The 25,121-nt window shown below is 42.8% G+C and overlaps 1 protein-coding gene across 2 annotated transcripts in view; it reads left to right on the plus strand.

The window, feature by feature from the left end:
• Nucleotides 1-25,121, plus strand: part of FHIT (fragile histidine triad diadenosine triphosphatase) — an 874,164-nt gene that overhangs the window by 658,278 nt on the left and 190,765 nt on the right. The gene's annotated exons all lie outside the window — the stretch shown is intronic.

The raw sequence follows: 25,121 nt of genomic DNA on the forward strand, positions 1-25,121 counted from the left end.
TGGGTATTTGCTCAGACTGTTCCTCCATCTGGAATGCCCTTTAGTTTTAGCCTCTTTTTGAGTCTCAGATCCCAGATCTTCCCACGATAACAGTCTCAACCCCTGCTCCTTCAGAACTTTCACAGTCCTCTGTAGATGAGAGGTGTGTGTGTGTGTGTGTGTGTGTGTGTGTGTGTGTGTGTGTGCGCACGCACACGTGCGCACGCGCACATGTTGTCCTCTAAATTGTTTGTCCCCAAAGGGCAGAGATCATGATTTTTTCTTCATTGAACCTCTATAAGAAGCCCTAACATGATGTTTTTCTCAAATGTTGTGTGTTGAGTTGAATCATTTGCAAATAAGAAAAGCTTTGTTGAGTCCTGAGAGCCCTGGGTCTTTCAGAGGAGCCAAGTGGGTGAGCTAGAGGTCATAGAATGAATCAGGCCATATTTTAACAGAGAGGCACAAACATTTATTTAGAAGAATACAACCCAGAACAGTAGTGACAAACCTCTGAAAATGCTGGTTCCCTCCCTTGATTACTGAGGCTGAAACCGAGTTTGCTAGTATCCATGAAGGCTTCTTGGCTTCTGATTTGCTTTTAGTGTTTGTTTTCTCTCTTCTCCACTCTTCAAATTAAAGTGCTGTTTTCTTGGGCTGGCCATGTTCTGACCTGAGGATTAAAAGTGGAATACAACAATTTCACAAAGACCTCCTATTGGGATGCAAAGGAAGGTAAAAAAAAAAAAAAGGACATGCTCTGCTTATGCAGCTTGGCCTCAAAAGCTGAAGCAGAACACTCCTTTAACACATATCTTGGCTCATACCACGGGTATCAGGACCTCTTGACATGCAGGGTACACCAGTAGGTACCAGGCAAATGCTCAGAGACCAGGTTGCTTCTTGTTGGCAGGCCCTGGGTGTTTAAGACTTTGCGAAATGTGGCACGTGAATTTGATGCAGAGAATGCAAGGATTTCTGATAAGTAAAGAACAGCAAAGGAGCTACCAAGGTTAGAGAGGTTTGGATATGCTTGGCCTCAGCAGTGGTTTTGAAATTCAATTTGGTCTCTGCAGGGTGTTGAGGAGACTGAGCCTGTCTTGGAGCCCTCTCCCCTCATGGTACCCACTGCAGTTCCACACTATTCACTTTATATATGGAGATTCCATCAGCATGCATTTTTGTTTAGGAGGAAAGAACAAGGCTACCTTGCGAACATATGTTTCTAAATGCCTGGGTATACAGTCCACGTGACCATGCAAAAGAAGGTGGGCACACATGGTGGCTGCAGAGGAATTAGGACCCTGCAGCCTGAGGCGCCCATGAGAGCATAGGGAGAGGAGAGGACTGACTGTGGTGCTGAATCCTGTGCAGTTAATATATCTGAAGTCAGTCAGCTGTAAGTGCTGGGCAGAGACCTGCATCCTGAAAAATGTGTACATAGGGAGATGTTCACACAGAGACTGGGACATGCACACACATACCCAATGCGCAGAGAGAGAGAGAGAGAGAGAGAGAGAGAGAGAGAGAGAGAGAGAGAGAGACAGAGACAGAGAGACAGAGAGATCCTCACACAGATAGACCTCAAGACCAAGAAAGAGAGAGACAGCCACAGACACTCACAGAGAGAGGTATCTACACAGAGAACAGGGACAGATGTGGAGAAAGACATAAAGAGATGGGGGAGAGGGGACACACACAGACTCTTACTCAGGCACACATAGAAACCCAGTGACACTGAGAGAGATACAAGAGGGAGTTACACAAAGAGGTGCACACATAGAGACAAACAATGACAGACATCTGGAAGGTGGCACTGAAGGACAGAAGAGAAGGACAGACAGACAGAGGCAGACATGGAAAGAGTGATAAACACATAGGGAGAAAGGAAGAAAACCCCTAGATTTAATTTGTGGACCACTCCATGAAAAAAACATGTGCCCCATAGTAGTTGTGATCCCCGTCATTGGCCATTGTCCCTCACACCTCTCACTGGGTAGGCATCCGCTGTGGGGAGTGTGGTCCCAGTGGGTAAGGATGATTTTTGGCTACCCCTTTCCCCCTACACCCAAACCAGGACTACATCAGGTGTTTAACTGCATAACCAATGCTTGGCTCCAATGAGGGAAAATAGGACTTTTCAGACTTCTTGAGATGTAGTCCATTCATGGAATTCGCAGTTGGTTTAAGAGATCTTTCCTGGGCAGTTCAACCGTCTATGATTTTCACCCTACTGGCTAACTTCAGAAAGGAGAGAGTATAAAGACAGTAGATTGAAGACATCTAGGTGGTAAGCAAGACTGTGGCACAAAGTATCTGTAGGGGGAGACCAAAAACAGTGACCATCAGAAGGCCTTGTCTCCAGAGCTGGTCAGAGATTAGCACCTGGAGGTGGCCTGTCACACTGGGTGTGACTGAGGGAACGGTCATGAGAGGGAGGACACTCCCCAGAGCCTGATGGCTGACTGGGAGGGGAGAGGCGTCAGCAGGACCCGAGGGTCTCTAACCTGGCATGTCTGGAATATGACTGGCTTAGGTGGTACGATGGCAACCTAAGTTTTATACCCAGTGAACTTAGTGTGCATTCTGGGTGTTCCTATAGAGATGCCCAGCGGGCTGTTTCCAAAAAGGGCCGTTATGGAGTTCCAGATTTGGGCGGTAGAATAGTGTGGATGATGGGAAAATTCCAAAGCATGTCCATAGGTATTAACTGTGTCTTTTACTTTCTAATGTATTGTCTTTCTGATGCTTTGACATTTGGAGCCTTGCTGACTCTGGAGGGACTTCCTCATCCAGGGCTAGCCATTTCCTACAGATAGGAAAAGACTTGCCTGTGAGTGAGCCTTTCAAATGCACACCAACCAGTCCGTAGCCCATAATCTCTAACTGCCTCCTTTACTGGGTTCTCACAGAGCTCTTACACTCCAGGCCACTATCCACCTACCATAATCACCCAGAGCCAGGAACCAGACAGCTAGGTGAAGCCCTGTGCCTTAGGACCTGCTGAAATTATTCAAATTAGTCAATCCTATACTTGTGTATCCTGCGTTGCCCATTTCTTCCCACAGAAACCACATAAAGGTTTCTTGTCCATGACTCGCTGCCCCCTTTTTTCCCTCCTGACCAACCCCAGTTTTTCCCTTGTGTGGCCCCCATAGTGTGGTGTAAATGCCCCCTGCTTAAGGTTTGTGAGTATAACAAACTGTCTTTTCAATGGCAGTCCTCTCCTGATTTGTTGGCTTCACCATACTTAAATAATAATAAAACCTGCATTAAAACCTTATAATAGCAGTAGCTAAAGTGGAGGGCAGTGAAATTCACTGCATGTGCAGGAATTTCTAGGCAAGACTCTGGGATCAGCCATTTGCAGTAATGCTGTGGATGGCCAGAAGGAGATTCTGGGCCACGCAGAGATGAAGACTGTAAGACTGGCCCCCGTGAAAGGAATTTAGGGAGTGAACTGGAGACTGCAGGTGATGTCAGCAAGGCTGGAAAGGTGTTGATGCACCCAATGGCATGAGTTTAGAGGAGTGAACTGTTAAGTGAAGGTTTTAGCTTAATGTTCTCAAGGACATTGAGGCAGAAGAAGACCAGTCTCAATTCTTAGTTTTGAGGTACAAAAGTTGTGGTTAAAGGAAAGTAATCCAGGAGAAGAACCAGGTCAGGAGGGATGATGTAACTGGCAATAACTGCATAAAAGGGTTTTTTGCTGGAGATAATGGTTATTGATTCCAGGAGTGAGGCAGCAGGGAGCTGGGAGGCTGGTGGGAGGGCCTGATGATGTGGGGACACCTGTCTGGGGTTTAAAAACGCTAAGTTCCAGTGGGAACTTAGATGTGATGTGGTATAGGAAGAGTAACCTCCCTAAGGTGAGAGGCCGTGAGGTCTGAGGGTCTCTCCCTCTCCCAGACCAAGTGTCTAGAGGTTGCTGCAGGGTCACAGGTGTCCAAAGGACCAAAGGTGGATGAGGCATTGGAATCTGATGTCTTCAGAGTTCCTTGTCTGGGTAAAAGACAGCCAGTAGGAAGTGCTAACATATATTTTCATACCCCATTTTCCAACCAATTTTTTTTCTTTTTTTTGGAAGCAGTGGCCGTGGCCGTGATGGTTGTCTACTCAGTGACTCTGGGGGTTAGTGAGGTTTCAGGGTTCCTACTCAGTAACAGAAACCATGGAGTCCTAGAGGCAGCAGAGCACAGAACAGTGATTCTGAGTACTCAGTTGTCCTTCTGTGCTGTGAGCCCATCCTAGTGCACACTAGTCCTTGAGGAGGGAACACATATTATTTCCTCCAGGATCATGCAGAGTTGAGTTTTCAACTCGATGCTACCACTTCTTCCATGGGCAACTCCTTCCACCTCCCTAAACTTTGGTGTCTCATCTATAACACAAGGAGAATTCAAATACTCAGGATAAAGGACTGTGGTGAGATGTGAATAAGCTAACATGATATCAAACTCTTAGTACAAAGTCTGGCATAGAGCAAGGGCTCCCACTGCTGTGTTTATTGTATTGGACCATATGAAAGTGGTTGGGTCAAAACAGCAAATCATGGCCATCTCATATGGTTCAACATGCTACGACTACGCTGAGCACTATTTTTTACTCATATGAAGTTGTCTCTTATGGGCTGCTGAATCCTGGGGCTCTTGAGAACACAGCACAAGAACAATAGCTGTCAGTGTTAGAATCAAAGGTGTTTTCCAAAGTTATGTAGAATAAAAGGAAGATTTTTTCCTCCCAGTACCCAAGAGGTCTATCCCAGAAGAAAAAAAAGTGTGCTCTTCTTATGGGGACTACAGTAAACTCATCTGAATTTGTAGCGTAGAAAACAAGACAGAACCATTGCATTTGCTGTTCCTCATATTGGTGAAGGGTAGTGGGAAAAAAAACAAGTAAGCAAATAAAGAAACAGAACTTCTAGATAGTGGTAAGTACTGGGAAGAAACTGAAAGTGATGATGCAAAAGGGAGGTGCATGATCGTTTTTATTTGAGGGTGGGTCAGGGGAAGACTTTCTGTAGAGGAGGCATTTGCAAGTACAGAATCCCCAGGACCAGAATGTCCCTGGTTTTATGAGGAAAAGAGGAAGGTGGCTGGCATACCTACCTGAACAGGGAGAGGAAGAACAGGAGATAGGGTTTGAGGGACATGGGGCAGGTCATAAAGAGCTTCCTTGAATTTAGTTTTGTTTTGCTCTGTTTTGTTTTTCTGCCATGTAAAACCCAAATAATAAAATCCACTCAATTAATTGCAGGGAATATTCTTGTACTTTATATTGTGCCTTTTTTTTAAACAAGGAAATGTGCCACTGCTGTTGTATGTGACCCTTAGGACATCCATGGCAGAAGCAGGGAAAGAGGGAGGGGGAAGAAGTACTCTATTCCTGTCTTCATTTTACAGCCAATGAGGATACTGAGCCACTACACTGTGCCCCCCTGTCTCCTTACCTACACTCCCCTGCAACCTCCCCTTGTGACCTGGTCTTCCTGGGAGCTTTAATTTCTCTGGAAGAATGACTCTATAAAGTACAGGTATCTCATTATTTAATTATGCGTTGTTGTGATTTGCAAGGAGGGTATCTGTTTAATTCAAAGGCACACCCCGCATTTCCCTCAGCAACTCTCATTAATTAAACATAAGGCTTAAAATAGGTTTGAGGTGCCAAAACAACTGCCTGTGTATTGAATATGATGTTCGTATGTAAACATAGTCCACAGGTCGCAAGTTCTGAAATGCATGTGTGCTTAATTAGCCAAATGTGAGCTACAGGTTGGCATAAATAAATACTGCTCAGTAAACGGTAGTGTGTCACAGTGTTAGCTAGAAGTGTGGTCGCCAAGAAGAACTTAATCACTAACACATCTGAGTGTGTGTATTTCTTCTTATAATTAGTTATCTTTTCCAAGGTATTAAATGATTTACATCTATCCAAGGACTGTGTATCCATAGTAACAATGGTTTCTGCTTTGAGCCAAAAGCTTATAGTAACTGAATGAAAATGCAGGTATCATTGATTCAGTAACTTGGTGAACACTAGTGGAATGCCGGATAGGTGCCCAACTGGCATGGCACTGGAGAAGATGGACATGGGTTCTTCTTATAGATTAGGAAGGGGGCTAGGAGTGCTGTCATGGAAGGTCAAGGTAGAGAGGGACAAATGTCCTAAGTGAAACTGCAATAAACAAGTGAGGGAAAGAAGAGATTACTTCTAGCAAAAGGGACCAAGAAAGGATTTCTGAAATTTAAAAAGATATCGATAAAGGGCTCATGCCTAGAATATTGAAAGAACATTCAAAATTCAATAATAGGAAAAAAAATGAACAATCAAATTAGAAAATGGACAAAAGCCATAAAGACACATTTAACGGAAGAGGACATATGATGGCAAATAAGCACATGAAAAGATTGTTCAACATCACTAGCCCTTAAAAACAACAACAAATCACTAGCCCTTAGGGAAATGCAATTTAAGGCCATGATAAATCACTACATGTGGAACAGATAAAATAAAGTCACAGCACTAAATGCTGGTGAGATTGTAGAGAAACTGAATTTCTCTGTTGGGAATATAAAATTTTCCATTCTGGAAAATATGTACTTTCTTAAAAACCAAACATACACTAACCATAGGACCCAGTAATTGCACTCCAGGTTGTTAATCCCACAGGATAAAAACGTATGTCCGCACAAAAACCTGTATATGAATGTTCACAGTAGCTTCATTTGTAGTCGCTCAAAACTGGACATAGCCAAAAGGACCTTCAGTAGGTCAGTGGTGAAACCAACTGTGGTCCATCCCTAGCACAGAATACACTCAGCAACTAAAAAGCATGGATTATTGACACACACAACAGCTTGGATGGGTCTTAGGAGCAGGATGCCAAATGAAAAAAAATCAATCTCAAAAGGTCAAAGCTTGTGTGATCCCATTTAAACAGCATTGTCAAAAATGACAAAATACTAGAGATAGAGAACAGATTGGTGGTTACCAGGGGTTGGGGACATGGAAGGAGGGCTGTGAGTGTGACCGTACAGGGGCACAAAGATCTTCGTGGTAATGGATTTGGTTTGGATCTTGATTTCAGCCATGGTTATACATCTTGACATGTGACAAAATGACAAAATTATACACATATTGTACCCATGTAAGTTTCCTGGGTTTGACACTATACTGTAGTTATGCGGTACCATATATACTGTATAGTAGTTGGACAAACTAGGTGAATGCTACACTACACGGGATCTCTGTACTATTTTTGGCAACTTCCTTCAAATCTATAATTATCTCAAAATAAAAAGTATTTTTAGAAAGTTACCAATCAAATAAAAATGATAGTCATAGCTAACCTTTAGAGAGTACCTACTGTGTACTTAGCTGGGCACTTGCTAAGCATTTATTTCACATCATTTATCTCTAATTCTCAAGGGGAAAATGCTGACATGTATAAAGTGTTCTGTCTTACAGATGAGGAAACAGGTCTAGAGAAGCCAGGTAACTGGCTCCAAGTCCCACAGAGAGTAAGTGACAGGGTGAAGATTCAAACACAGGGAGTCTAGCTCTTGAGCTGCTGCATTTTACACTACCTTCTTCCTGACGCTGTCTGTGGCTTTCGGGGATGAGTGAGTTCCACTCAGCCGGGATGTGTATATAACAAAGAAAGGATGTTGGGGTGTAGAAGGATTCCTGTGGCAGAGCCAAATGTGATCATTCCTCCATTCCTGGGCTGGTCTTGGTACTTGAAAGAGAGCTGCAAGGTCTAAAACAGCCATTGTGCAACTTGCCAGGGTCTCAAAGGGCGGCGTTGCTGCCTTTATCTGGGTAGCAGGCAAGCAGCCTCTGTAATCAGCCAAGGAGAATGAAGTTGTTCTCATTCCCACTTGCAGTCAATGGTTCTAAATGAAGTGAACTTGACCAAGAGCCTGTCTTCTTGCAGCCCGTGAGACCAAGGCTGTGAGAAGGGGGACATTTCGTCTAAAACAGGTGCTAGTGTTCTTCCCCATCCACCCCTGAGATATAAATCCTCCTCCAGTTTCTACACTGATTTATTGGAGGCTGAAAGTATTTCTTTGTCTGCTCCCTATCCAGCTGCTTAATCTCCCTGGGATCCCAGGCTTAAAAAAATCTTTGACTTCTGTCAACCTGAAAATGCCTGGTGCTTGCTAGCCTTCTCCGTCTCTAAGCCCTGAGCCGCAGTCTCCCTCTGATTCCCATTTTCCGCTTTGCTACCTGCCTTGTGTAAGTCCTTCTGATGCAGGGAGTAAAATCTGAGCTAAGCTGAGTGCTTTCGAGGATGCACCCACAGGTTTATTGTGATACCTTGTTTTTCTTCTTGCTCATATAATAGGAGGGCAGGTCTTTATTCTGGTTGAAACCAGTCGAGTTCAGAATCTCTCAGGCAGAACCCCCCCTGAGTAGAGCCCTGTTAGAGAACTAAGTTGCTAAGGGTGAGAGAGGGAATGAGTCAGCTGGGGTCTTGGAAAGCAGTGCTCTGCAGGGAAGACCAAGTGAGGCCTCTCGGGGTAAGGAGAACTGCTGTTCTGTTTCGTTCAAGGAAAAGCTTTTTTTCTGTCTGGTAAGCAAAATTTTCTTTGATCACCTCCCCTGTTGGCTAAATATTTAGCCAACAGTCTGGTAAAACTCGTGTTAGGAGAATGAACTTGAGACTGGGCTCACTATAGGTTTGGGGAGTCAAATTTGGGTGCAGAGGTGTTGGGAGAAGGTGGCTCACGGGAGAGGCACAAGGAATGGGTCCCAAAGACCTCTGGAAAGATGGAGTCCAAGGCTGGTGTTCGCCTAAGAACCAAAGAGGCTGCCTGTAGGAAGGGCCACATGTAAAGATCCCGGCTGAGGCACGGAATGTGCTACACAGCTGAGGGCTGCAGCCCAGAGAGCAAGATAGAGTGAGGGGTTCAGAAAGGTGGATGTGAGCAGAGCCTGGAGAGAGGCTTGGAATGTAGAGGACCTTTGTCAGGGGCCTACAGCCTCCCTGATGACAGCAGTGTTCCTGGTTCACCAGGATTTACCCCTCATTGTTGAGGCCGCTTTAGGTCACAAGACAGAGATCATGAGAAGAGTCCAGATCCCAAACCTTAGGAGATATTACTGACTGTATTATGGGGCCAGGCCATTGAGAAAGTCTAGTTCTCAAGAATAAGTTCCCTTCCAAGGTATCCTGACTTTCCACATATTAACATACTTCCAGTGCCAAACCCTTTACAATTCAGCCACCCCACTCCATCCCATAGCAGTTCTTCTCACCATAACAAATCACATCACACTCATGCACTTGGGATGGTCATCAGGAGAGACTAGAGGCATTTTTCCTCACCATATCTGATGGTGGTCCGTGACTTCCTCTCCTGGGTCTCTACAGCCCTTGTGGAAGTTCCCATCTCTCTCATGGCCCTCATGATATCGTGGTACCGAGAGCACAGCTCTTAGACTCATGTACTCTCTCCAATATCTAGTAATGCATTTGAAATCCTAACATTACACAGGTCCTCAAAGTAGACATGAAGCCAGTGAGGAATCACACCTCTAGTTGGATAATCACACAGTCCCCACAGCAGGAGCCTACAGAATATCTTAGGATAAAAGAGAATTGGGATATCAAAGGAGGCCATGCAAGGACTAAATAGAGCCAAGTATGAGAGAGAGGGAGAGGGTGAGAGGGAGAGAGAGAGATGTCATCATGTGGGGAAATCTTCAGGTGAAGAAAAGAATGACAAGCTAGTGAAGACATGGATGTCCCAGAGACATCTTTGCTACTTTGGCTGGACTTTGATTGTGGCTCACCTCAAGATTGTTTGGTCTACTCAACCGCCTTTTGTGCCTTCACAGCAAAGAGTATTGTTAAGAGTAGTTGACAGTTTGAGCACAATTATCTTACATACTATATACTCAAAAGTACATGCCATCAAATGCATTTATGCTATTTCTTTAAAGAATTGTACATCCCACTTTCAAGTCCAGTGGAATTCCTGTGATCTCTTGAACAATCAGTAGGGATGCTGCCTCTCTCCTCCTGCTCCCATTCTCTGAATTGGTCCACTGTACACATAGCTGTTAAATGTCTACTGTGTGCATGGCGTACTTCTAAGTGCTGGGATCACAGCTACGAGTATGTCCAAAGATGAAAAGGTAAACAAATCCTGATTGTAATTTCAGGGAGAGGGACTTGAGTTAGGAGGCTGTGTTACAGTGGGGCCTCTTCTGTAAAGGAATTGGAGTAGCCCTCACCAGGGAGGTGTCTGAGTCAGTTAGGGCTGCTGTATCCACAGACGGGGTGACTTAAACAACATTTTATTCTCAACAATTATTTCTCACAATTCCGGATGCTGGGAAGCCCAAGATAAAGGCACTCACAGAGGTGATGTGCGTGAGTGTTCAGATCGCTTCCTGGTTTGCAGATGCCTATCTTCGTGTGTCCTCCCATGGCGGAGAGCAGAGAAAGGAGGCAGAAGCCCCTGTCTTTTCATAAGGTCACAGATCCCATCATGCAGGCTCCACCCTCATGACCTAAGCACCTCCAAAAGGCCCTATCTTTTAATACCATCATATTGGGTGTTGGGCTTTCAGCATATGAATTTTAGGGGCACACAGACAATCAGTCCTATAGCATGAGGTGACACATGAGCAGAGACCTACATAATAACTAAAACAGCAGCTCACATTTATTGTGCATTTTCTTATTGTGACAGAAGCCGTGCTAAGGGCTTTCTGTTGTAATAACTCATTGAACCCTCTCAGCACCCCTTTGCAGAAGATGCTCCCTTATGTGCATTTTATCAACGTGGAACCCAAGGCTTACAGATGAAATACTGCTTTCCTGGAGCCACTAAGGAAATGAGATTTGGAATGGGATTTTCTTCCCAGGTCATCTGACCGTAGAGCATGGCACTTGTAACCACCCAGCTCCACTGCCTAAGGATTTGAATCCCTAAGGGAGAAGCCCCCAGGTCTGTGCTTTCAGTTTCCTTCCCCAAAGGGTTGAAAGCAAAGGTTTTTCACACTGTGCCCTGGGAAGCCCCAGGCCTTCTCTTAGCCTAGGGTATGTGTGTAGGGTCTCACATTGGTTTCTAGTAGAATGGCTCTATACTGTTGGCTGTTTCATAGATTAGTCTTCAACAGAATAATTTTTTAAAGAATAGATTGAACTCCTCAAAAGAGAGTGGGGAGATGACTCATATAATAAATATGTATTTAAATTTTAATTTAAAAGATTACAGTTTTCTTGTGGAGAAGCAGCAGTAGTAGTGGCAGCAGCAACAGCCATAATAGCTGCAAACACTTAGATCGATGCTTTCGAAGTTCCAAGTACTAGTCTAAGCACTTTGCAATTCTAACCCACTTAATTCTCACAGCAACCCCATGATTTAGATCTATTTTACAAATGAGGAGACTGAATCTCAGAGATGAGTGACTGTCTTAGGGACCACAACTGGGAAGTAGCAAGACCAGGAATGGTGCTCAGGTGGTCTAGCTGCAGCATCTGCTTATCCCATGACATAGGGTTAGGGACCTGAACTTTCTGTGTCACTGAGCTTAAAGTGAAAGCTATACTGGCTCCAAAATCTAGACTTGATATGCACGCCCATGGAGAGCACTTTATAACTCGCACTGGCTGTAGGACATCTAATTCATTCAGCATTACCTGGGACGCTTTCTGTCTAGACTTTTGCTGGTGAAGGTGTGACATTTCTCAGGAGCAGAATTTGATTTCCAACTGTTATATTCACAGGCCTGGCATGCCTTGCTTGTGCAACTAATTTTAAAAGATAGATTATTGGTTAATCGCATGAATGTATTAAGCTAACACTGGTAGTAGCCAGGACCCAGCAGTATCCTAAGCCAACACCAATGAGACATGTGTTTCTTTACATGCAACAATACCCAGTCATCCATCAGATAGCATCCTTGACCAAAAGTCAATTCTAAAGGTTAAAAGGCATAGAAAAGTCATTATAAACTGTTCACCGGACCTCACATCCTGCAGAGCCAATCTCACTGCATGAGGGTGCATTGATGCTAAACTCTCCTAACAGGTCTCCACCGCTGTAAATCTCAGGTCTTTGTCAGGTTTCTGGCAAATTGGAGCTGTTGTTAAGACTCTACTGCAGTTCCCTCTGTAAAGAAGGGTTCTGCTAAATGACATAATGCAGTGTGTCTCCATTAATGGCCAGTCCATGGTGAACCATGGAGACTAAAGTTAGCAAGGGTTCCATTCTGGACTAAAGTTTAGTCAGCATAAATCTCAGGGCTTCAGTCATTGAAGTCACCCAGAAAAAGAAACATTATCAATTTCTCATGTTATCTAATTTCTGGGCATTGCCTATGGAATCACTGTGTCTCATTGAACAATAAAGTCTATTATGAGAAAAATGAGGGTTGGTTCCAGGGCTTTACCCACTGCCTGTTTTCTTTTTTATTATTATTGCCTTAGCCGTATTCATTGTTTGTGCCTCCAAGCCACCAGACAGGGTCCCACAAATCTCCCTGGCTCCCTGTGTGGGAGCCAGGCTCAGATATGATATGTAGGCCTCTGGATGCTCCCAGCATCATCATTCTAGACCAAAACTCAGATATGATTTAGAAGGTCCCTATAAAACTGGGATCGTTGGCCTAATCAGAGTCATTTTTCCTGTCTGGGGCTATCAAATCAGTGCTCATAGGTTTCAGGGAGTTGGGTGGGAGTGGTGCTTCTGGTATATTTTATAATGATCACTTTGAAAAGAATCTCATTTGAAGTGAACGCTCTCTGTAGCATATCTGGGTAGAAACTTTGTAAGAAGTAGAAGCTCCACTTTGCAGCTCTGTAGGTTGAGATCTGACCCATCCTAAAAGAGGATGTCATTGCTGAAGGCATGACTCCAAAATCAATACCTGCTCACTTGAGTGGGAAAGAAAATGTAACCCTCTAAAACATAGCTCTAATTCTTTCTAATTCGGGAACACTAGAATACAAAAAGACATATACCAAAAAAAAAAAAGTGGAATGTGAACAAAAAAATCCAGTGGAGAAATATGAAAAAATTTGGATCACACTAAATTCTGTGTATGCTGAGTGTTTTATTTTATTGACGTCATTTGTGAAAATAGCATATTGAAATGGTGAAAATATTACATTCAGCTCATGTTAAGGAAAGGTGATGTTCCTTTGAAAGATTTTGCAGCAACAGTCAAAGCAAGGAGTGAACTACTCAAATCATATAAGAGTGAATAGTAAATCATATGATGGTTGGAGAGGCAGAGTTCTACTTTTGGACTCTTAGCTGCTTGCTGCAGTTCCTGAAGTAAATAACCGCATACTTTCTGAATGTTCCATGCAGGCTCATTTATTCACACTGGCAAAACACAACATCAACTATGTAAAAGGACTCCCACCTGACAAAGTTTAAATAAATCGTTCCAACCCACCAATAAAGCAGACTGACATGCCATGAAGTGACAGCTGTCACATTAACACATTACATCAGCACTCTGCAGAGTCTGAGAAACTGGATCTTATGACACCGCAAAGGATCTCCTCTCTCTGCTCCTTGATTTCTCCTGGCATCCTTTTTTCTCTCTGGTTCAACAACCCAGCCTTAACTGGTGGACAAGGAGAAAATAAATATATTATTTCGCTTTAGTAATTTTTAAAAGCACCTTCTTTTTGGAAGACAATTTGCAAAAATTATTTGAAATAACCTTTTGAAGTGATAATGACAAACTTAAGTAATTTTCCTAAAAAAATAACTCACACAGAAAATAATGTGATACCATCAACTTGAAGTTCAGCTTAGGATCTTGTCTGGGTTCAGTTTCTTCGGGGTGACTGATACTTAAATCGTGTGTCTGTTTCCACGTCCAGAAGTGTGCATTTTGTGGTATCCTGACCTCCCCCAAATTTATAGGCCTACTGCCTAGTCTGTTTGTTAGCAATCAAAAGGGAACTAGGATGAACTTGCTCTTCATGGCTGACCTTTCTGGGTTTCTCATCACTTTTATTTCAACCAGATATTAAAGGCAAAAACTATAGTAGTGTGCACTCAGCTAGTGAGATAATTAGGAGGCACCACCTCCATAATTACTGCGCCCCTGTCTTTGGAGGGACATGAAAGCTTGTCCTAACAGGACAAGTTGCTAATCCCCTTAACATGTGTTTCCCTTTGGACTGATAATATTTCACAAATTTTTTGCTTTGTAAAATAGTATTCCTAAATTGAGGCTTAAGCAATGATGCACAGATTATGGAAATGATGCTCATTAAGTAGAGGGTGAGATTTCTAGAAAGCCACAGAGCTGCTTCAAAACATGTAACCTCCATTAGAGGCTTCATTTGAATGTTTATTCATGGAGCAGTAAACGTTTATTATTATACATTTTATTGAAACATAAATTAAAGAGCTGTAATTATGTGTATGGCAAACAGTAAAGTAATGTGCATTTGTCACAAAAATGAGTAAGACAAGAAAAAATGTCATCATTGCTTCATTTGCATCCAAATCCTTTATTATATACCCAACAGAAAGACACCCACAGGGAATACCTCTGCAGATTAATGTTCTGATATGGTGTGTAAATAAAAAAATACATATTCCAGACAGTCTTTTTAGCAAAGAGAACATCCAGGAATTAATTCGTGAAGGTCAGGAGCTATCCAAAGAAAGGGCGGGTTTCTTGTCTCCTGAGAGAAAACCACAGTGACTTTTATTAAAGTTAATGCTGAGCAAAGAACAAGTCCCCTTGGCAGTTTGCACGATGCTGATTGTTTTCAGGATGAGCTGTTTGCTCCAGACACTCAAGCATATTGGAGCTGTTTTTAAAAAGGACTTCGATGAAGCTGGGAAGACAAGACCTTCAAACTTACATTTTGGTAAAAAGATACTTTTTAATGGGGAGAAAGGTATGTGCAGAGCAATCACAATGACTCTGCATTAGGCCACCTCCTTGTTCATGCAGGAACTCTTAAGCAGAAGGAAAAGACAAGAGTGGCCAAGGGAATCTGTGCATACAAGGGTTTTTGTGTCCTTTTTTTGAACGCAAGCTAACAATATTTGCATCATTCGTCCACCTATCCATCCATCCATCCACCTACCCATCTATCCATCCAACCATCCATTTATCCATCCAGCCAGCCAGCCATTCATCATTTATACAATGTATCCTCTAAGCTAGAAACCTGGAGTGAGGGAAGGAAATAATTAGTAAATAAATGCAATAAGGAATAACCCAGAGTTCCACACTAATGGAAGAGAGAAACCTGTAATTATTGATACTTTATGGAAAAAAGCAGTCATTGAGATGCATACAAAGAATCAAAGGAGCCCTGGAGAGCCTGAGGGCTATACAGAGTAGGTGTCATTTGAACTGTCTATAAAAAATTCAGGGCAAGTGGCAGAGAAGCAAAGGGAAAGGAACGTCACAGGACAGTGAAACACTTTAATTTTGCTTACCAAGAATATGTGCTATAAACACAGCAACTGTAACAATATCTGATAAAATACAGGGTTGACAAATCCTGAAACATTCTTTGCATTTCTTGGAAGTCATTTTACCGGAGGCATCTGTAGGGTGCTCTCCCCACACAGCAGCAAACAGAACTAGTTTCACGAAGAACCTTGTGGGACTGAATGGGAAGGCCCTTTATCCTGGAATGGCCTGCCTGGGGTCCCACCTGTCTTCTTGCATGAGCACAACCTAACACAGCGGGAATGACCTTATATGAGGCTTATCATGGTTTAATAGATCTTGCTTGAGTTTGTCAACTTTTTAAAGGTAAATGATTATAAAGTCTACTCTCTTGCTGAGCAGATTTAAGAGCTTGAAGCTGTTATGTCACTGAAAGTCAATCATTAGTAAAAAGATAATATACAGTTATACAAGATTAATTCTCAAATTTATAAGAAACCTGTTCCTTCATGGGCCTGTCTTGTAGAAGTGCTTACTATCCTAAGGGTGAGGAGTGTGTGGGGCAGCAGGCTTATAACCCTCACTAGGCTGCTAGTGTCTTACTTGGGCTTTGCAGTCGATCCAGCCTCTTCACTCTACCTCCCTATACCTCTATCTCTTCATCTCCAATGTCTCTCATCTTGCCTCATCGTTCCAGTAGAGATAATACCAGTATCCCAAGGCATAAGATTGTTGTGCACATTCTATGAAATATGTAGGTAAAATGTTTAGACCAACATTGATGAATTCTAAATATTCAGTAAAGTCTAGCAATTACACTATTGCATGGCAGCATATATTATAAGACTGAAAATATTTTTGACAACCTGCCTCTGCCCTGAACCGGAAGGCGTGGTTCTGCAGTGAGCCTTGCTAGGTATATTCTATTCTGGACCATCACCAATCCCAAAGCTTGTGTTTTCTTCCTGACTGGATTCTGCCTTAATTGGCGTGGGGAGGTCTCACCTTCTGCTACTGAGTCTAGGGTCAGTGTGAACACACCACCGGCTACAGAACAAATGTCACCGGAAGTACTGCAGCTCGCAGGGCCGTGGGGATACCTTGGCATAACCAACTCAGGATAAAATCAGTGGTCAGTCAAAAGGTACAGGCACAGTGAGGGTTAGAAACCCTCTTGTCAGTGACCCCTCCTTTAGGACATTGGCAATGCCGAAGCGCCTGGTATGACTTGGACAAGACAGAGGAAACACAGTGTTTTCCAGGTGCCCAGATGGTCCCAGTCAAGTTGAGAAACTTTAAAGGGGGGGGGGGGAAGATAAAGAACCAATTCAGTTTCAAAGAAAAACAAACCCTTCCTGAATTTGTGGAGACCCTGTAGAGTTTTGTGGCTTACAATTGTGTTTTGAAGCCATACATCACTGGTGGTGCTCCAGTTGTGAGTTATAATAATATATCATGAAAGGGATGGTGCTGTCGTGAAATATGAGTGCAGTATATCAGCTAAGCATCATGGCTTCGATGATATATGGCTCCAAGCCACAGTGAAAGTTTAAAGGAGCTTTTAGCAGCCAGATAGCTTTAAATTTCAAATTTTCTAAAAATTAAGGTCTTTTCAAGTCAAATACAAGCAAAATGATGGAATCTGATGCTGTGTGAGGTGTCACTGAACCCTGAGCGCCTGGGTACATGTCTTTTCCTTCGGGCTTTCAGCTCACAAGGTGGAAGTAATTGGCAGGCTCTTCTTCAATTTCTCGTCTATGAGAGCAGAAGCCCAGGGAACTGAACAAACATGAGCGAGTGTCAGTGCATCTGTTTTGTCAATCAATTTCCCCCGTCTTCCACACTGCAAGCACGAGAGCAGCTCATCTTTGTTCCGAACTACTGGGTCACATGAGATGCTGGGCTAGGCTGTGGATAAACCCAGGAGATGCTATTTTTGGTTTCTTTGTTTTAAGGGGCTCTCCCAGTGAAATTCAGGACAAAAGAACATATAAAAAGGGGATCAATTTCTTTCCTCATTGTTTACAAATTTCAAACCACTCATACAGGAAGAAAACTAGACTTTTCTGTCATTTGTCTTTGTAAAGGAAGCACTGATTGCAAATGAGAAGAAACATAAAAGGTGGCTGGCATGTGGCAGATCACCCAGGGCAGGAAATGGGAACTGTTGTCATAGTGCTGCCGCCTTTTCTGCTCCAACGTTGGGTTATAAGATGGTCATGTTGCTTATGAGAATGTACCCATTTGGTTTAAAATCCACTCGCTTTTGGGGGCCAGGAAATCACTATCAGTTAAGAAAGCAGGTGCTGAGAGAACTTCTCCTCCTCCTCCATTTTTTAATCCCACTGCAGTAAACAGAACAAAGTGAGATATATCCCTACTGTTTGTATAATAGACCCCAACAGGAACAGCGAGAGGCAATTACACCCCAAGTAGCTGCTTCTATTTTCCTTGACTAAGTAAATGAAAAGGGAAGAGTGGCGGTAGAGTCACTGCCACGTGGAGAGAAACATCTGGACCTGAGAATCAGCACAGTCTCCCCTCCCATCACGTTGCCTTTAATTTTTCACTCAGTTGGCTTCCTCCAGTAGATTCTAGCTCTCCAATTACTATAGATGTTTGGTCTCTACCTCCCAGTCCTTTCTGACTTGCAAAGGGCAGCACATCCTGTTTCCACCAAACAGAACCATTTGCTCTCTCAAAAAGAAGTCCTGTAATAGCTTAACTATGTAATCTGGATAGCAAAGACATGGAAATAAAGGCATCACCTGTTCCTCAGGGGCTGTCAGTTGAACAAAATGAATGAGGCAAGCCTGGTGTCTAGAGACATGTGGGCTATTTTAATTGTTGTTAGAAGATTTCCTTAAGTTTAGTCCCCTTCTTGAGAGAATATTGATATATCACTTGATAATTTCTTTTTTTAAGATTTTAATTGGGGAATTGGGGGATGGGAACAGCACTGGGGAATTGGGAGAAGGGGAACAGACAAGTTGCTGTCGTTTTGTTCTTCAGTCTAGTTGTGGAGGACGTTGCTTCACTGGCCCAAGTTGGCACCATCATTGCGCTCTTCCCGGGCGAGGCAGATCAGTTGACGGCTTCTGGATGGCCGCTCATGCTGGCTGCCAGCCACACACGGTAGCCCAGCTCCAGGTTGAGCTGCTGTTCAGCATCTTAGCTGTGGCGGGCAGTGTCACTGGCCCTCATATGTGGGATCCGAACTGGGGCCCTCTGGCGTCCCAAGCCAGCTCTTAACCAGCATGCCACTTGGCCGGCCCTCACTTGATAATTTCTTTCTGATAAGGTAAAGAGCTTTACTTACACATTCATAGTACCCATTTTTAAGTTTTCCTCAGTTATAACATTAGCTACCATTCACATAAGAACATTATGTGCTAGTAACTGTGCATAGTACTATACATGTATGATTATATCCTCACCAAAATACTACAATATAGGCATGGTTACTGTCTCCATTTTTATTGATGAGGAAACCGAGGTTTACTGACATTGGGTAAGTTGCCCAAGGTTACCCAGCTAGTCAAAGGAGCAGAGCTGAGATTCTAAGCCAGGTTGAGAGGATGTCAAATCTCATCTTTGTTATGCTATCATATTTCCCGATTAAATAACTAATATTTTGGGTGACTACATGTCTTGGTTTATTTAGAACCAGATTTAGGCCTATAGTTACAAACAGGCCGGTGCAGTTATGAACAGTGCCTCCTTTCACTGTCAAAAGTTCTGCCTTGAACAATAAACTATATGGCCCTCTAACTAGTGGTATGTTTCATGCTGTGAAATCTCATTTGTGCTGATTCTAAATGTTCTTATCTGCTTCTAGTGGGGGCAACAAAGAAGAAAGGAAGGGAGGGAGGCAGGTTCTTGTGACATTCTTGTGGAAAATGGCCTGCTAACTGATCATATGCTTATTGGCCATTTATGCATGTTCTTTGGAGAAATTTCTATTCATCCTTTGCCTATTTTCTTGTTGGGGTTTTTAGTCTTTTTTTTTTAAATTGCATTTAAATAGTTCCTTATATGTCCTAGCTACAAGTACCTCATCAGAGGTATGATTTGCTAAATTTTTCTCCCATTCTATGAGTTGTCTTTTCATTTTCTCAGTGGTATCCTTTGAAACACAAAGTTTTAAATTTTGACGATATTCATCCTCTCCACTTCTAAGGACCACTGTGATTACACTGGGCCCAGCTTGATAATCCAGGGTCATCCATAGTCTCCCCATTTTAAGGACAGATGATCAGCAACCACAACCTTAATCCATCTGCAGCCTTATTTCTCCTTTGCCATGTAATCTAACATCTTCACAAGTCCAGGGATTAGAAAATGGACACACTGGAGTGGGTCACTGTCTGCCTACCAAAGCAGTGTTTTTGTTCTGTTTTCAAATCAGGTTTACCTTCTGCTGTTGCTCATTGGCAGATCTCAGGGAGAGAGGTGCACCCTGGGTCAACTCGTGTAAGTGACAGGACACTAGTTACTGGGCAAGGTTGCTCGCTAGCCTCCCCAGCCCTCTCCTCCACCAGAATTGTATTCCCTATCATCAAATTGCAATATTCTGACAAGTACAAAGACACCAGTGTAACTACACTGACCATTCTCAGGTTTAATGGGGTAAAGTAGATTGTCTCCAAAGATGGAAGGAGAGTCAGAGGGAGCACAGAAGAGGCAGGTCTTATAAAAGCATTGTCAGCGGATTAAACCTCACATCCCACATTTGGAGAAAAACCTGGAGATAACAGAAAGGGCCTTTAAAGCTGACATCTGCCCAAGCAGGTGATCCAAGAAAGGGTGGATCTGCTACTTGTGCAAATTCTATAACACCTTTGCTCTAAGTAAGTCCATTCTCAAGGCAAAGGAAAACACATCCTGTGATCCTGAAAGGACTTGGGGATATGATCAAAGATGTTGCTGAGAAATCATGGAGCTGGGAGAGGCATCAAAAGGCCACAGCAAGGAGGTGTCCTTATATGTGGGATGGGGAGACGCAAAAATGGTGCTATTTGATGGTGAAGAGCAGACACCCTGGTGTCTGATGACAGACACCCATTCAGATTTCATCTCTGGTCACTCCCTGAAGGAGTTTGGGCAAGTCACTTAACCTTTCTGGTCTATTTTGTCACCTGGAAATGGTGATGCATTTATTAACTTCCTCTTGGGAGTATTTAAGGATTCATTGAAATAAGGATGTAAATCAGCCCAAGGACTAGCATGTAGTGAGCCTTCAATAAATGTTAACAACAATTACCACTGCTCATGATAATAATATGTAGAAGCTAGTAGGTTCAGGAACCTCGAACCAGTATTTCTCAGAGTGATTTTCTTCTCCTCTGGAGCTACTCCCATTGGCTTCTTTGCAGAACACCTTGGAAAAGTTGTCTGTGCTTATTTATCTCCCATTCTTCACCTTCCACTCTCTTAAATCCACTTCAGTGTTTTTAAATAATAGCTTAATTAAAATATAATTCACATACCATAAATTCACTCTTTTTAAGTGTGCAATTTCATATTTTTTAGTATATTCACAAAATTGCACAACCATCACCGCTGTCTGATTCTAGAATACAGTCATCATCTTCAAAAGAAACCTGGTGCCCATTAGTAGTCACACCCCATTCCCCTGCTGGCCACCGCAAATTCACTTCCTGTCTATGGATTTGCCTATTCCAGACATTTCATATAAATGGAATCAGAGAATATCTGGTCTTTTGTGTCTGGCTGCTTTAAATTAGCATAATTCACATAGCATAATTCTTTCACTTAGCAGTACTTCATTTCTTTTCATGGCCAAATCATAGTCCATTGTCTGGCTACACCAAAGCTTGTTTTCCCGTTCATTATTGATGAATATATGGATTATTTTCCTTGTTTGGCTATTATAAATAATACTGCTATAAATATCCATGTACAAGTTTTTGTGTCTACATATATTTTCATATGTCTTGGGTACATACTTAGGATGGAATTCTGGGTCACATAGTTGTTAGGCATGGCTGGAGAAGAGTCGCGGGAGTCCAAAATTGGTCTATTAGAATTTATTTGGTGTGTTTGAGCTGCAGGAGGTCAGGCTAGAAAAGACCATAACCTCTCCGAGCAAAAAAGGGTATGGAGTTTTATAGGAAGAGGTACACAAGGCTGTTCCCCCTTCAATGCTTTAGGGGCTTCTTCCTTGCATTGTCTCTCACAACAAAGGGTTTCCCGGACATGACCAAGCCCTCCAGTTCCACATCCTGGCCCCCAGGCCACCATCTGGACTGCCCAGATCCACTGATCATAAGCCCCTAGGACACAAACACAGACTAGCAGGTACAAAGTACAAAGCAAGACAAGATGGCTTTTAGGGTATGGTGGTTTCTACATTCCAGGTGGCTTCTCCAGGCCTAAGGCAAATACAAGCCAGCAGGTATAAGGTACAAAGCAAGACAAGTAGGCTTTTAAGATAAGAAGATTTCTGTTCCTGGCCTAAATGTGGCCTAACAATAGTAACTTAAAGTTAAAATATGTTTAACTTTTTGAGGAACTGCCAAACCATTTTCCAGAGCAGCTGTACCATATTACATTCCCACCAGCAATGTGCAAGGATTCTGATCTCTACATCCTCACCAACACTTGTCACTGTCTTGTGGGGGAGTGTGTGTGTGTGTGTGTGTGTGTGTGTTTTAATAGCCATCCTAGTGAGTATGAAGTGATAATCTCAGTGTGGTTTTGATTTGCATTTCATTAATGATTAATGATGTTGAGCATTTTTTCATGTGTTTTGCAGTTGTTTTTGTACCCCCAGATTTCACTGAAACCAACTCAAGCTTGCAATAGCATTGATGCTGTTGATTATACCCCTCTTGAAATTCTTTTGTCAGACTTTGAACTTACCCTTTCTTTATTTGCCACCTTACCCACTGTATCCTTAACCTGAATCCTATTACTTCTCTTCCCAAACTACAAATGGTGAAGTGTCCCAATTCTGAATTTTTAGCTCTGCCCACTGTTTTCCTTCATGACACTTATCTCCACCTGAAGTTAAATCATATGTTGATTTAATTACTTATTTAGTTTCTGCATTGCCCATTAGAATGTAGCTCTGTGGGGTCAGGGACTTTGTCTTGTTCATCACTATATCTCTGGCTCCTAGAATAGCACCTGGTAATAAATATTTTTGTGTAAATAAATGTATGTATTAGAAGAAAGTAAATGGATGTTATATGAATAAAGAACCTGGGACTCCATAAGTAAGTTTTTTCAATTGCTAATTGAACAAACTTAAGTCCCTTTCATGTGGTCCTTTCAGATAACTTTAATATGCTAATGAGCATTGTGAAATTTATTTGACTGTGAAAACTTTTTTGGTATGGAAGGTATCATGGATATTTTAAAACACTCTTTCAACTCAAGCAACTCAAACTTTTTGAAACCCTAGCAAAATTTAAACTGTAGCCAAAAGTAAACCCCAGCAAAATTTTGTAGTGCTTTATTAATTGGAGGTTTTGTTAGCACTTAGAAAAGTAAGGTTCACTTGATCACTAAGGTTCAATATGAATTCACTAAGAATAGGTTATGTCAAATTATCCCCCTCCGTGCTGTTCATAGGGCTTTTATCAGAATGACACTCTATTGGAAGGCCATGGCAATGGTATTCCTTCACAACAGTGAGGTTTGGAGCTGGCTTTGTCATGGTTTCTCCTTTCTGAGAAGCTGAGTCGATAGTCAGGATCTTGTGATCAGCCTGTCACTTAAGGATTTATGTCAAGATATCAGGATGGGTTGAGATCTATGCCCTGGGGGGAAATCACCCATACAGTGAGCTCTTTGCTGTCATCAGTGTCACAGTGAACCACAGTGAATTTCAAGTGGTTACCAATGATCAAGAGTGGCATTTCCAGGACTGGGCGGTAACAGAGCCTATGGAAAGAGCCCTGAACAGGAAACCCAAGAGAGCAAGGTAAAGAGACAGAGCATGAGATGGGCCTGGACCCCGGAGGCTCCCCTACTGTAAGTACAAAACCAGCTATATGTCATCAGTGGGCAACAACTGGCATACCCCTATGATAAGGCACGGAAGGTAGCAAGAGTGCTGGAAGCCAGGGAAGCATTCGGCCGTATGTCTCCCATAATGCATCAGGGCAAACGAAACAGTGAATGACCTTGATGCCCTCATTAGCACATTTGGCGGGAGAGGAGTTCAGGAACTAGATGGGTAGTCTAAGCTGGTGGTTCTCAAAGTATGGCCCTGGACCATCAACGTAGGCAACACTTAGGAGCTTGTTAGAAATGCGAATTTGGGGTCCTGGTGAGAACCCCTGGTCAAAGCAATAAAAACAAACTGGAGCAACAGAAACTTCTGTGCCCCATCCAAGGAGCTTCTTAAATATCTTTCCTGCTGGTGTGAGAACCAGTCCCTGGATGTGATTTCTACTTGGTCCGTAGATTAGTAAAAATGATCATAAACATAAAATATAAGAGTAATACTATTATAGCTACATGTTGAGTACTGACTATGTATTAAGCAGCATAATAAATGCTGCTTAGCAGCACTAAATGCTTAGCAGATTTGATCTTCTGTTGTAGAAGAGGGTACTAAGATACAGGCCTGATGGGGCAGGGCCACACAGCTAGTAAGTGGTAGGTCCAGGATTTGCATTAGGCAGTTTGACTACAGAAACCCGGTCTGGAATACCTGATTATAGAAAGTAGAAGGGAGATGACAAATGAAAGGAAGGGAGGGAAGGAGAAAGGGAGGAAGGAAGAAAAAAAGGAGGACATAATATTAGCAGGTTTGGGAAGTAAAGATTGAGAGAAAGCTCCTTCTAAGGGTAGGATGTTTCCTTGTACTGTGGTGTGTTTCTGGGGTTGTTTTTAAGTCAACCAGCCCATTGATTTCAGTAAAGTTTACCCTGGGCCCATCCTACACTGCTTTCTTCTCAGAATTTGGCTCCATGGGTAGTTTGTAATTTATTCTGTAATTTGGCTTGTTTGTTTTTTCTCTCTCTATGTTCACATAGTCTTAGTGACTTAAGTGTACACTCATCCCAGTTGCTGAGGAATCTGTGACCTGTCTTCATCATTGACTGGAGTATATTCTGACAAAAACGTATCTCTTTGGGGACTCTGTGCTCAGGGGCTGAAGCCAAGCCCCTCTCTGCTTTGTTCACCTTGGACTGCCCTGTTTCCTGCCTTTGCTTTAATAGCATATCGTTTTCTCCTGCTTGTGTAGCAAAGCCACAGGGACACTTAATCTCACATTCTCCGGAGGTCCTTTGGAGGCTTTGAGCCTGATCATGTAATCAAGAAGGGGTGGGCGTGATCCGGGACAAGGTTCGGTTCTTTGTCTGCCTCTTCACGTGTAGGCTTTTCATTTTCACATTCCTCCCTATGGTTTGTAATAAATGCAGGGATATAGCTCAAGGGCAGGAACAAGTTGAACTTCAGCCGAGGAACAATAGAGGATATTCAGAAAGTAAAACTTTCAAATGGCAGTTTAGCCTTGAAGAATATATTGAATTAGATATGCTGTGCGCCTTGATTCACAATCTCTGCATAATAGCATTGCTATGTATTACCTGGGCACTTTCGTAGACTAAAGAACTGGGCTGTTTAAAAGATTAACATCACAGAATCAGTGTATGTGCTGATGAGAAAGTTGGGGGCAAGAACCAGTGGGGGCTTCCTGTGCTGACTCTACCACTTCCTGTAAGGCCTTGACCTCTCTGAGCCTGGACTTCCTCAGCAGTAAAATG

This window comes from Hipposideros armiger, unplaced genomic scaffold (assembly GCF_001890085.2).
Source record: "Hipposideros armiger isolate ML-2016 unplaced genomic scaffold, ASM189008v1 scaffold_187, whole genome shotgun sequence".
NCBI classification, from domain to species: domain Eukaryota; kingdom Metazoa; phylum Chordata; class Mammalia; order Chiroptera; family Hipposideridae; genus Hipposideros; species Hipposideros armiger.